The sequence below is a fragment of the Mercenaria mercenaria genome, chromosome 9, assembly GCF_021730395.1.
Source record: "Mercenaria mercenaria strain notata chromosome 9, MADL_Memer_1, whole genome shotgun sequence".
NCBI lineage: Eukaryota > Metazoa > Mollusca > Bivalvia > Venerida > Veneridae > Mercenaria > Mercenaria mercenaria.
The window spans coordinates 48,409,067-48,423,617 of NC_069369.1; the positions used below are offsets into that span (position 1 = coordinate 48,409,067).

The 14,551-nt window shown below is 33.7% G+C and overlaps 2 long non-coding RNA genes across 4 annotated transcripts; both read left to right on the forward strand.

The window, feature by feature from the left end:
- Positions 1-218: 218 nt before the first annotated feature.
- On the forward strand, positions 219-12,765 carry LOC123547061 (uncharacterized). Of its 3 annotated transcripts, none has more exons than XR_008372420.1 (3): positions 219-650; positions 11,052-11,124; positions 12,235-12,765. It is a non-coding gene; the product is annotated as an uncharacterized LOC123547061 (long non-coding RNA). The 3 variants fall into 3 exon arrangements; XR_006685579.2 differs by lacking the exon at positions 219-650 and adding an exon at positions 9,656-10,120; XR_008372419.1 differs by lacking the exon at positions 219-650 and having other exon boundaries at positions 10,801-11,124.
- LOC123547062 (uncharacterized) lies at positions 1,275-3,287 on the forward strand. The gene is made up of 2 exons (XR_006685580.2): positions 1,275-1,640; positions 2,749-3,287. It is a non-coding gene; the product is annotated as an uncharacterized LOC123547062 (long non-coding RNA).
- Positions 12,766-14,551: the final 1,786 nt, after the last annotated feature.

Below are 14,551 nucleotides of genomic sequence, written 5' to 3' on the forward strand. Positions count from 1 at the left end.
ACTTACTTTTTTTTAATTTTGCCAAACATTTAAATCTTAATAAGCATTGCATTATGCCCTATTAAGTATAAACATTTATCCTACCTTCATGCAAAATAAAGGCAAAAATCAAGGGGTCGGATAAATTTTGCTTTATCTGGTCAGTGACTAGATAAAGCTTGGCGGACTTCTTTTTGGATACGCCTTCTTGTTTTTGAGAATAACTGCTTAAAGACATATTTGTGCAATTATTTTCATAAACGCGCTTTTATTAGGTACGTGAGACCATGTCACAAATGTATAGTGTATGCATACCGCATTTGCAATTACTACAAAAAGTTTTTATAACGGAAACGCTCGGAGAAACGGAAAGTGACTCATGTATAGCGTTTGTTCAGAATTTTAGCTTTCTACACTTCAATCTAGGAATATATTGCATCTGGAATGGAGCGTTATTGAATAACATCATCGAGGAAACGGTTTGCCTATTTGTTCTGTCAAGCGGCGATATGGCGTGTATATAAGTCTCGTCAATCGTTTGCTTGGTGACGATGGATAATCCGGCATTCAACTGAACTTAGGACAAAACTTCACTTGGCCAGTTGGCAGCAAATTAAAATTATTCTTTAATGTTCAGCAGAACAGAGAAGTCGGACACAAAGCAAAACAAGGTGAGCCTTTGTTTTTCGGCCCTTATTTTGTAATATTTTTATTTAAAAGACCTGTTTGTGTAATGGTTGGGCGTATTTATTTCTGTGCAAGACAGACTCCGATCTAGTTGGTAAACTTTGAATTTTAATTAAAGAATGATTTTAGATCAGAAGGTAGGATAAATAGAATATTAGGTTACTGTCTTATAAATTTAAATTTATTTAGTTCGTCTACGAAAAAATAAAAGTCTTGGCAGAGCCTCGACTTTTATATTTTCTCCGACTCACTTAATAAATTTAAATTTATAAGACAGTAACCTAATATTCTCTATATATCTTTCACTGCACCTCCTAGTCCAACTACAATAAAATACGTATAAATATTCATGCCTTCCTTACCCTTAGCATAGCTTACTGATGATATTTATAATGCCGTTGAGCTCTAACGTCACGTCGTGCAAAGGGACTATGTCATACCAGTGGAAGAAAAGGATATATTCAATATGTTTGATTCTTTCCAGTGACCCTTGGCCCCTTATCCCCCCCCCCCCCCCCCCCCCCCCCCCCCCCCCCCCCCCCAGCAAGCCACTAACAAAATGTAGGGAAAATATCAGATATAAACATTGACGCCGGATTTTGCAACGATACCACATGCTCCAAACAGAAATATCAATAACATTTTAGTATAATGCTCACTGAATCTGGGGAGGTATGTTCATGCCGTCTGCAGTGATGATTACTACACACGGTGCAGCAGTTATTTCATTAAAATGTATTTTGTCCAGTCTGAGTAAACATACAGAACCTGTGCACCTAATCATTAACGTTATATTGTATATCAATTGTTATATGGTAGACACTTATAAAGGACTTACTTGAGCATAACAATTGAAAGGCAAGTTATACAACGCTGTGAACAGAATTTAACAATATTTTAGCATTTCATTACTGCGATCTTACTGGATCGGTTTCTTCTGTTTTATATTTCATAGAGGATTAGACTAGATACGGGTAAGAGTATTTTAATGTTAATTTCCATATAATCTTGTTTTTTATTTAAATGTTCTTGAGATATTTCTTATGGAATGTATCTACTTGTATTCGTGTTTATTTTCTGATAAAAGTCACAAGTTCTTCTTGGACAGGAAATAAGTAAGTTAATTAAATTTTTAATATGTGAAAATGATTGTCTTGTTTAATTATATCTATATTTTCATATCAAAATTATTAATGTAGGAATAAAGTTGTCATTATTTTTTTGTTCTTATGGATTCGAAGTAGTTTTTATTTTTGGAATGTATTACATAAAACACTTTTAAATGTTGTCTGAATTTGATTTTAAGGGAAGACTATATTCATGATATTTTATGTTGGCAATTTTTTACGTGGGTACAAGTATATTTTTCAAAATTGTCAAAAGTTGACATGATGCAAGGTCTTATTATTGTGAGTTAGGAAATAATATTCGAAGCAAGCAAAATACCGCGAAATTGCTTTGAGTAGCACGATTTCGTGTCTTCAAGTCTAGAAGTTTCACTATATTTCGTAGTAAAGGGTAACAGAAACAGTACTTCGAAAATTACAACACGTCATAAACATCATAGTTAGTTGCAGAATTATTATGCGATTATTTCATGTATATTCTCTTAAAGTATGGCAAACCTAAGGTAGATCAGTCAAGATGTGACAGTTTTAACATCTGTGTAAGGCAATGTAGTCCGCAACAATTTGTCACAACAATTATGATTCACGGGCTGTTTCGCAGATACTTGCAGAGAAATATTTAGTCAAGTAATGTTTGTTATTAATAATAAGAAAACTGACTGTCATTATAATAACTGTGCTGGAAAAAACATGGTGTTAGACTTGTTTCTACCTATAGGCAAAATAAATTGAACAGAATACTTTCCTTCACTGCCGTCCTCTTTAGTTTTACCGTCATCACATGTCGATGAAATATTTCACTGTTGCTTCGCAAATGTCAATATTACTATTTTCCGTTAGTATACGAGTAAAACCATTACAATGCTTGTTCATTTTTTTCATTTTGTTTACAATGTTTTAGATCTGTTTTGATCTTGTTACTTAATTATGCGTTCAATGCCTGTCTCCATTTCAGATTTGTTGCGATCGAGAATTATGGCTGTTCCAATACGCCTTGCGCATATTGTTATCCTATTTACCATTTAGAATCTCACGCTCTGCATACCTCCTTGTCCTCCTATGGGTCTTCAAAGTAACTTGGTTTTCTCAAAGGAAGAAATGTTTCTTACACGTTTGCGCAGGCATCTACACAACGATGCAACCCAGCAGATGAATGTGGTTCGTGCAGACGGCAGAATAATAAAGAAGGCTAACAAGACATACTAGACATCTAACAAATTGACATGTAAAGATTTTAGCTGCAAAACTGTAAAAATATTAAAGACAGACAAATATACATTCATAAAGTGTATTGAGAGCAATTGTGAACACTAACAAATATACATTCAATAAATGTATTGAACGTGATCGAAGTTTGTGTATCAACAAATATAGTAATATGTTTCGTCATTACAAAATAATCATGACTGTGCTCTGTAAATTCAAATACTAGTAAATCTGTTTAACTGTTTTAAACAAAGATTAACAACTAAATTATTTTACACTCTTGCAGTAGTTTACCTGTAAATATTCTCATACATTTTGCAGTTTGATATTCAATTTCTTCAGTTTGGAACAAGCTTTTGTCTTAAACTAACTATATATATATTTATTTATTTATTTATAGTAGAGAGAATTTATACGAACTAAATCACCACCACAATATACCAAACCAATTACGGCAAAGTGCCTAGCAGTACAAACAAACACGCACATGCCACAACAAGCCCACTAACCCAATAAGAATAGTTTCGATGCTGCTTTCTATACGAGACCGAATTGTACTACACATTCGTTCTGGTTCAACATTTGCATACTAGTATATATACTCAAATCTCTGTTTTCATGTCTCACAAATCAGTATTGACATTTTAGCCTTTTTTACAGATTGGAACCAGAGAAGCTGTATTTTCTCTCTCTCTGAAAGTTAACTGGATCTCGAGGATATATAGAATATATAGTGATAGTTTCATTAACGGATATGATTAAATTCAGAACAGTTGACTTTCCCATACGTGAGATCCGCTAGGATACAAGTTCGCATTATGAATTATTATATAGTAGAGAGAATTTATACGAACTAATTCACCACCACGATATACCAGACCAATTGTGGCAAAGCGCCTAGCAGTAAAACGAACACGCACATGCCACAGCAAGTCCACTAACCCAATAAGATTAGTTTCGATGCTGCTTTATATACGAGCCCTAATTGTACTTCATATTCGTGCTGGTTCAATATTTGCATATACATACTCAAATCTCTGTTTTCATTTCTCACAAATATCTCTGATCACTGTATTGTTAATGTTCTCTTAGATGTTAAAAAGAGACTATTACTAGTAGGAGCGTGACATTTAGAAACTTAAAAAATTTGAACGAATCAGAATTTACCAACAACCTAAGTACAATAAACATTGATTCACAGAATATAGACAAGTTTGTGAAAGAGTTTGAATCGGAAATAGAGGATGTCCTGAATAGGCACGCTCTCCTAAAAGAAAAAACTATAATTCAGAGAGCACCCAAACCTTGGTTCAATAAAAAACTCCAACATCTAAAGCAACAAGTTAGAAAGTCGGAGCGTACATGGAGGCGTTATGGTAAAACAGATCAGTTTGAGTCGTATTTAAAAGTAAGAAATGAATACAAGTTTTAAATTAACGCCAAAAGATAAACACAACAGTGAAAATATAGAGAACGCTAAAGGTGATTCTAAGACTCTGTATGGATTGGTATCTGAGCTAACTGGTACCAAATCTGAAAACCCACTGCCTCAAGGAGAGTCTAATAATTCATTGGTCGAAAAATTTGTTGACTTTTTCATGGCAAAGATCTCAAAAATACGTAAATCCCTAAGTGAATACCAAAACTTTAAACCTCAAGTAAAGGATATACAAAATTTAAACAAGTTTACTGAATTGACTCAAGATGAAGTGAAAAATCTCATCAATGTACTGAATACTACGTCCTCAGAATTAAATATTTTGCCAACACGTATTCTGAAATCACAGGTAGATGAACTATTCCCTAGTATCACTAAATTGGTGAATCTCTCATTACAACAAGGTGTTTTCCCTGTGAAATACAAACAAGCAGTTGCTAGACCTCTGCTCCAAAAAAGCGGTCTTGAACTAGAGCTTTCCAATTAACGTCCTGTGAGTAATTTATCATTTCTATCAAAACTTATTGAGAAAGCTATTCTTTGCAGATTAAACAAACGTAAATGTAAACAATCTTTTGCCTAAGAACCAGTCTGCATACAGAAAATACCATTCCTGTGAATCTGTGCTACTTCGGTTAGTCAATGATCTTCTAAGTGGTATGGAGAAAAAGGAAGTCACTGCCCTTATTGCGACTGACTTAAGTGCAGCATTTGACACTGTCGACCACGACATTTTTCTAGATGTCCTAAAAGCACAATATGGCGTCTGTGATACTGATCTTCAATGGGTAGACTCCTATTTAAGGGCTCGTACTTGTTAGATTAATATCAACAATATGTATATTCATTAGACCGCCATCTTGAATGCCGTGTGCCCCAGGGCAGTTGCCTTGGTCCTTGGCTGTATCTCACCTATGCTGGAACTCTTTTTGATGTCATTCCAAAATCCATATCAGTCTACGGTTTTGTTGATGAGTATAGTCCTAGTAGACAAGGGTTGAGATCGTCTGAAAACTCTGAATGTCGTTATGTTGTTCCATACAACAAGTGCAAAACATTCAATGATAAAAGTTTCTGTACTATTGGTCCAAAACTTTGGAATGAACTGTCATTAGAACTACGCAAAAGTAAATCACTTGACACATTCAAAAAAATCTTAAGACACTGTATTTCAGAGATTTCGCGGCATTGTTTTAATTTTTTGATAACTGTTTATCATGCGAAAACAGCAGGTGATAGTTCTTAAATTTTTGTTAAAGGTTTAACATTTCAACATTTATATCTCCAAGGTTTGTTTGATAAACGCACTTGTTGGTAAGGCTCTATGGGTAGGGAAGTGTGTAGTATTTCTTTCTTAAATAGTATATGATGGCGCTATTAACCGGGGGTTTGAACCTCTGGGCGTACCAGATGCTTTAAGCACTGGTATTGGCAATAGGGGTAAAATGACCTCAACGGGAGGGGTGCGATCGGGACTGTTTATTACAATAAGGCTGTTGTTATTATTATTATTGTCATTATTAATTTTGTTATAATGACTATTATTATCATTATTATGTACAACGCCATTGAATATATCATTGTATAAAATAGGCGTTTAATCAAATTATTCAGTTTCAGTTTCAATTTTATCTCAGAGTAGAAAAAAAGGTTGAAAGACAAAGCAAACCGTAGGCAAAATTGAATTTAAGTGTTGTTTGAAAACTTTGACTATTTATATTTTGAATAATGGAAATAAACGCGAATCACAAAAACTTATTAAAACAAATTATTAGATAAAAGAAACATAATGAAATAACAAATGATAACATAAGAATGTTAATTCATTCCACTAAGTTATACAAATATAAGCCAAATTTTGTCATACTTGTTGTTGTTGTTGTTGTTTTGCTTTGAATTTGCTTTTACTTTTGAAAATAATCATAGATCGTTATAACAAGGACAAAAGAAATTAAAAGATTAGTCTTTGCGATGTACGGTTATTCTATTTTGTTCATTTTGCTGATAAATGTCTCAAACACATCTTGAAAATTATAAGGCAAATTTGCTTTCTAAATACTTCATTTCATCAAAGGGCAGGTTTTGAAATAAAAAACAATATTGAGCTATTCTACAGAACATTGAACATTAACTTTGCTCTGATGGAAAGTCTAATCAAATGTTGTCCTAATATTTTAGCAGAAGAAATAAGAAAGGAATATATCAGAGATCCTCTCTAAGCCCTTTTTACATAAAAGAAACAGTCTGTTTATAGAGTAAAATTGTTGAGTGATCACCGTGTATCAATCTCAATTCTTTCAATGTTTTATCAATGTAGTGCAAAAGTAACATTTCTATGTTACCTGCTGTACGGGACAACACAGTCAGTGATGGTTCTCCTTGATTTTCTCATGTTTCCTGATTTTTTCCCAAACTTTTACGCATATATATATTGATAGCATAGATTTTTCAGCGTTCTCAACACATACATATTCACAAGGCACGAAGCTGCTTTATCGCAGATACGCAGCTGCGTAGCGAAAATCTGGCAAGCATACACAATTAAACTGGCTAAATTTGGTTGCAACAAGAATTTGTTGCAATCATTGCTTACTTCATATTTTGTTTGAAATAATGTAAGGGAAGCTCCAGTTATAACAAACTTATCGGAACAAGCAAAATGTGTTCGTTATAGACAGTTTGTTATAAACATATAGCGAACATGTTCTTTATCTAGGCAGTATGTGTATCGCAGACTGATTTCTATAATTAGTTGATTTAACATGCACTGACTGTAGTTTTATAACAATTTAACTACAATTTGACTGCTTATTTTGTAATAATCCTGACCATGTGAAATATTACAATCATACGCCGTCTATGCTAACGGTTTAAAGAGGAAATGTTCTATAATAAAATTATTTTTCGCTCCGTCATCAGTCATTTGTACTATTTTCAGAAACTGCATAGATTTCATAAACTTCACACTCCTAATCAAATTATTACGAATTTGAACTCCTGTCCATATTCTGTTAACTGATAAAATATAGGGACATATTTATTATTTCGTAATTAAATTTATGTGGCAAGACAGTTGTTAAACATGCCACTGATTTGTATATATCGGGAAGACTCCGTGACAATCAGTTCAACAAACCGGATGTACTGACTCAAATCCTATTTCGTTGTGCCCTAATTTGTGCTTGTCTGCAGAGTCAATGAGTTCTTTAGTTTATTCTACATGCTTTATGGATATCACCCGAGACGGTGCCCAGATGCGTTCCTATATCTGATTGTTTTCTCTTCCTTTTGTGTTTGCTTTACCTCGTCCTTAATATGTACACATATTTACGTACGCTGCTATAGAATTGCGTTTTAAATTTGAGATGGTATCATACTGAGTACTGATATTGGAAATTTCACCCCGTTTACAAGGTTTGTTTCTGTTCTAACAATAGGTGCACAGCTTTGTAATTGATGAAAACAATCTCGATGAAATTTCGACTTAAGAATGGTATTTACACTTGCTAGATGCTGGTTGCTGAACAGGGAGTTATGCACAGGAACTTTTGATAGTGGAGTTGGTCAAATTTTTCTGATGGATGCATTAACTGGAATGCTAGAACGCGCTAGAGCAAAACTTAGTTACTATTTAGCCCAAGGAAGCGAAAGATATTTTTGTGTGATGCCGTCTATTCTTACTGTGGATGTCTCTTTCGATGCAGTTAAGTTCAATTCCTTTTGTATGTCATAATTGTTGTAGTCTTCTGAGTCAATTGTGATTGTGAGGCTAATGCCAGAATTCGTGTAATTTTGACTACGATTCAATGTTATTATGCGACTCATGTTCTATTTCCTATTATTTCTTAATTTTGCTTTGAAATACTTTAATCTTCAGTTGTCATTCCTTTAATCAAGGGGAAATATTATAAGCATTTGATGGCTAAGAAACACTGATATGTTCTTAAATGACTATTTAAGTACGTGCTTAGGTGTTTTAAGTGTGAAGGATATCAGAAACATTATCATTATATAATGTGGATGAATAACCGATTCGCCAGCGTGACTTGTTCCAAAACATCTTTAGATAAATTAAATACAGGTAATATTACAACTATACAGTTTTCTTAAGTCAGTTAACACCACCACACGACTCATCATGCAGTTATTTGCGTGTCCTTGTGGGCTTTGTATTGTTCTTTTAAGAACCAAGGTATTGAAATACTTAATCGATACATATCACTTAATGTTTAGTTTTTTGTTTATTTTTTATTTTTTTTGTAATTTTGTTTATTGTAATCTTGTTTTTCTAGTGATGATGCTACCAAATAGTTTTGATGTGAGTTCTCATTATGTACTGCTGTGTTCAAGTTATTACATTCATTGTATTCGAGTCGCTTGCCACTCGCCGCTGTGTGCTTCGAACCACGCTCGCGTTTTCCTTGTAAGGAGGCCATACTTCTGTCGACTATTCGATTATTATAAAATGGGCATATGACAGGACGAAAATGTTGTTCTGTTCTTGCCTTACGAAATTCGCTCGTTTTATGTACTAGACATTCATTTGTATGTTTCGACTTTTAAAGTTTGGATGGAACAGTGGATTAAACAAAACGAAACTAAAGCAACACACTTGATTGTGTTGAAATTTAAGTTTGTTATCAACTACACCATTTCTCTCAATGTATGAAAAATTTCAAAACTGTACCTTTATTTTACATTAAATATATTGTCAAAGATGTTGCGTTCTTTAAGTGTACTACTAGTATCAATAAACTTGGGTGTGTATCTATACACTTCGATCAAATATTGATTTTCAACAAATAACTTTTTCAGCTCCAGTTAGCAGTCAATCACGGATCCATTTTTTTATTGACATTGCCAATTAAACTTAGCAGAAGTTCCTTTAGAAGTATGGAATGCAACCAAACAATGTAAGAGTAGATTTTGATTGAGCCTGTTGATGATGAGGAAATAAAGTCCGCAACAACTCTCAAATTGTTCTAACTTGACCTTTTATTTTTTGATTGATATCCATATGATTACATTGAATACTTACTTTTTTTTTAATTTTGCCAAACATTTAAATCTTAATAAGCATTGCATTATGCCATATTAAGTATAAACATTTATCCTACCTTCATGCAAAATAAAGGCAAACATCAAGGGGTCAGATAAATTTTGCTTGATCTGGTCAGTGACTAGATAAAGCTTGGCGGACTTCTTTTTGGATACGCCATCTTGTTTTTGAGAATAACTGCTAAAAGACATATTTATGCAATTATTTTCATAAACGCGCTTTTATTAGGTACGTGAGACCATGTCACAAATGTATAGTGTATGCATACCGTATTTGCAATTACTACAAAAAGTTTTTATAACGGAAACGCTCGGAGAAACGGAAAGTGACTCATGTATAGCGTTTGTTCAGAATTTTAGCTTTCTACACTTCAATCTAGGAATATATTGCATCTGGAATTGAGCGTTATTGAATAACATCATCGAGGAAACGGTTTGTCTATTTGTTCTGTCAAGCGGCGATATGGCGTGTATATAAGTCTCGTCAATCGTTTGGTTGGTGAAGATGGGTAATCCGGCATTCAGCTGAACTTAGGACAAAACTTCACTTGGCCAGTTGGCAGCAAATTAAAATTATTCTTTAATGTTCAGCAGAACAGAGAAGTCTGACACAAAGCAAAACAAGGTGAGCCTTTGTTTTTCGGCTCTTATTTTGTAATATTTTTATTTTAACGACCTGTTTGTGTAATGGTGGGGCGTATTAATTTCTGTGCAAGACAGACTCCGATCTAGTTGGTAAACTTTGAATTTTAATTAAAGAATGATTTTAGATCAGAAGGTAAGATAAATAGAACATTAGGTTACTGTCTTATAAATTTAAATTTATTAAGTTCGTCTACGAAAAAATAAAAGTCTCGGCAGAGCCTCGACTATTTTCTCCGACTCACTTAATAAATTTAAATTTATAAGACAGTAACCTAATATTCTCTATATATCTTTCACTGCACCTCCTAGTCCAACTACAATAAAATACGTATAAATATTCATGCCTTCCTTACCCTTAGCATAGCTTGCTGAAGATATTTATAATGCCGTTGAGCTCTAACGTCACGTCGTGCAAAGGGACTATGTCATACCAGTGGAAGAAAAGGATATATTCAATATGTTTGATTCTTTCCAGTGACCCTTGGCCCCTAATCCAACCCCACCCCACCCCACCCCAACACCCCCTTCCCCCTCCCCCCCCCCCCACCCCCACCTCCCCCACCGCAAGCCACTAACAAAATGTAGGGAAAATATCAGATATAAACATTGACGCCGGATTTTGCAACGATTCCACATGCTCCAAACAGATTTAGTATAATGCTCACTGAATCTGGGGAGGTATGTTCATGCCGTCTGCAGTGATGATTACTACACACGGTGCAGCAGTTATTTCATTAAAATGTATTTTGTCCAGTCTGAGTAAACATACAGAACCTGTGCACCTAATCATTAACGTTATATTGTATATCAATTGTTATATGGTAGACACTTATAAAGGACTTACTTGAGCATAACATGCAATTGAAAGGCAAGTTATACAACGCTGTGAACTGAATTTAACAATATTTTAGCATTTCATTACTGCGAACTTACTGGATCGGGTTCTGCTGTTTTATATTTCATAGAGGATTAGACTAGATACGGGTAAGAGTATTTTAATGTTAATTTCCATATAATCTTGTTTTTTATTTAAATGTTCTTGAGATATTTCTTATGGAATGTATCTACTTGTATTCGTGTTTATTTTCTGATAAAAGTCACAAGTTCTTCTTGGACAGGAAATAAGTAAGTTAATTAAATTTTTAATATGTGAAAATGATTGTCTTGTTTAATTATATCTATATTTTCATATCAAAATTATTAATGTAGGAATAAAGTTGTCATTTTCTTTTGTTCTTATGGATTCGAAGTAGTTTTTATTTTTGGAATGTATTACATAAAACACTTTTAAACGTTATCTGAATTTGATTTTAAGGGAAGACTATATTCATGATATTTTATGATTGCAATTTTTTACGTGGGTACAAGTATATTTTTCAAAATTATCAAAAGTTGACATGATGCAAGGTCTTATTATTGTGAGTTAGGAAATAATATTCAAAGCAAGCATAATCTGCGAAATTGCTTTGAGTAGCACGATTTCGTGTCTTCAAGTCTAGAAGTTTCACTATATTTCGTAGTAAAGGGTAACAGAAACAGTACTTCGAAAATTACAACACGTTATAAACATCATAGATAGTTGCAGAATTATTACGCGATTATTTCATGTATATTCTCTTAAAGTATGGCAAACCTAAGGTAGATCAGTCAAGATGTGACAGTTTTAACATCTGTGTAAGGCAATGTAGTCCGCAACAATTTGTCACAACAACTATGATTCACGGCCTGTTTCGCAGATACTTGCAGAGAAATATTTAGTCAAGTAATGTTAGTTATTAATAATAAGAAAACTGACTGTCATTATAATAACTGTGCTGGAAAAACATGGTGTTAGACTTGTTTCTACCTATAGGCAAAATAAATTGAACAGTATACTTTCCTTCACTGCCGTCCTCTTTAGTTTTACCGTCATCACATGTCGATGAAATATTTCACCGTACGTTGCTTCACAAATGTCAATATTACTATTTTCCTTTAGTATACGAGTAAAACCATTACAATGCTTGTTCATTTTTGTTATTTTTTTTTACAATGTTTTAGATCTGTTTTGATCTTGTTACTTAATTATGCGTTCAATGCCTGTCTCCATTTCAGATTTGTTGCGGTCGAGAATTATGGCTGTTTCAATACGCCTTACGCATATTGTTATCCTATTTACCATTTTGAATCTCACGCTCTGCATACCTCCTGGTCCTCCTATGGGTCTTCAAAGTAACTTGGTTTTCTCAAAGGAAGATATGTTTCTTACACGTTTGCGCAGGCATCTACACAACGATGCAACCCAGCAGATGAATGTGGTTCGTGCAGACGGCAGAATAATAAAGAAGGCTAACAAGACATACTAGGTATCTAACAAGTTGACATGTAAAGATTTTAGCTGCAAAACTGTAGAAATATTAAAGACAGACAAATATACATTCATAAAGTGTATTGAGAGCAATCGTGAACACTAACAAAATTAATATACATTCAATAAATGTATTGAACGTGATCGAGGTTTGTGTATCAACAAATATAGTAATATGTTTCGTCATTACATAATAATCATGACTGTGCTCTGTAAATTCAAATAAATCTGTTTAACTGTTCTAAACAAAGATTAACAATTAAATTATTTTAACTCTTGCAGTAGTTTACCTGTAAATATTCTCATACATTTTGCAGTTTGATATTCAATTTCTTCAGTTTGGAACAAGCTTTTGTCTTAAACTAAGTATATATATATTTATTTATTTATTTATTTATTTATAGTAGAGAGAATTTATACGAACTAAATCACCACCACAATATACCAAACCAATTACGGCAAAGTGCCTAGAAGTACATTTTCTTTCATAAGGTTACCGTAGGACTGGATACTTATCATATTCTCAAAAAGTTGCCACCCCCCTCCCCCCAACCCCCATCCCCCTCTAAAATGAATGACATTCATAATATAATAATGATAAACAGTTTAAAACTAGTTCCACCTAGTTGAAATTTCAGCACTGGGACATCATTGCAAATGCATCAAAATAAAGATATGAAACTTTGAAAATTGTGAGTTTTCTCTTAAGCTATAGCTCCTTTATTCAGTCCTTTTCCGGATTTCAATGTATTTATAAGTAGTGATGTTCCGATTGTCGCCGATGTTCGATTAATCATCGCCAGAGTTTCAAAGTCGGCGACATCGATTCTGACCAAAAAGAATCGATTCTAGTCGCTGATTTTGTTAAAAAATTAAAATCAGGCTTTCAGGACTTCTTCAGATACTTCTCGCAGTTTAGCTTAAATATTTTTGCTCTTTTATAATCTCTGGGTTAGTATTTCAAAACATCTGCTCTTTAAAATGGAGAACGCTGTCAGGCCAGCTATCATGATCGTAACAATAATAAAACTTTTGTTGCCCTGGCAGTAAAAAATCAGACGCCTTGAAATATTTTGGGTTTTGCATGAAGCCTGAATGCTGGGTGTTGGCTCCTTTTAAGCAAAACTTTGATATTACTAGAGCTGCTTGCAAAATATGCTTTAAAGCGTACATTAACGAAGGTACCCCACCCACATTTTTTCTAACTGGAAATAATTTTCAGATTTTATTTGACAAGTTTTTATTATTCCTTCAATACAAAATATTGGATTTACTTAAAAAAAGATGATAAACTAATTCCAGACCTGCCAGCAATGTCCCCAGCATATACTCTATGTCAAATTTGGCAGTGCTTCTAGCATGACTTGAATCCCAGGCATTGAGTCATAGAAAAAAGATGAATTCTAGTTACTTTTGCATTTGTTCCAATAGTTCCTCCCAGATCGCAGTCTGGACTTATTTGTTCGAACCTTTGAACAGCTGGTTAAGCTATCGGTTGGTTAACTTTTAAGGATTTATGTCGACATTTTAGAAGAATTTGAAAAACAAATCTTTGAGTTAAGGACTGCCTTTATAGTGAAATAAAAAAAAATCCCATCAAGACAAATATTTTGAATCAAGATCTAACCAGCAGATAGGTTAACAGCCGGTTAAAGATTCGAACAACTTGGCCATAATTGCCCAACAGTTGCTAAAGGCTGTACAGTACAGCAGCTGTGTCATAGAATTCTTCATAAAAAGTAATAAAAGTAGTCATATAAAAATCTGAAAGTCTTGAGAAAGGTTTGCTGTTACTACCATATTGCCACATTACAAAAGTCTGTATTGATCTTTCGGTTCCGATTCTTTCGATTAAATCGAATCGGAGAGAGATCAGAATCGGACCGATTAATCGATTCTGCTTCAGCTGTCCGATTCTCATCACTATTTATAAGTAACTTGACAATTGTGTAGTAGAGTAATATACATGCCTTATATACTATCATTGTTCATGTAAAACAACCCTTTCTGTCTATGACTTCGTTTTCTTTTATTCTTTTTTTCTCAAAACACGGGGCTAACCGT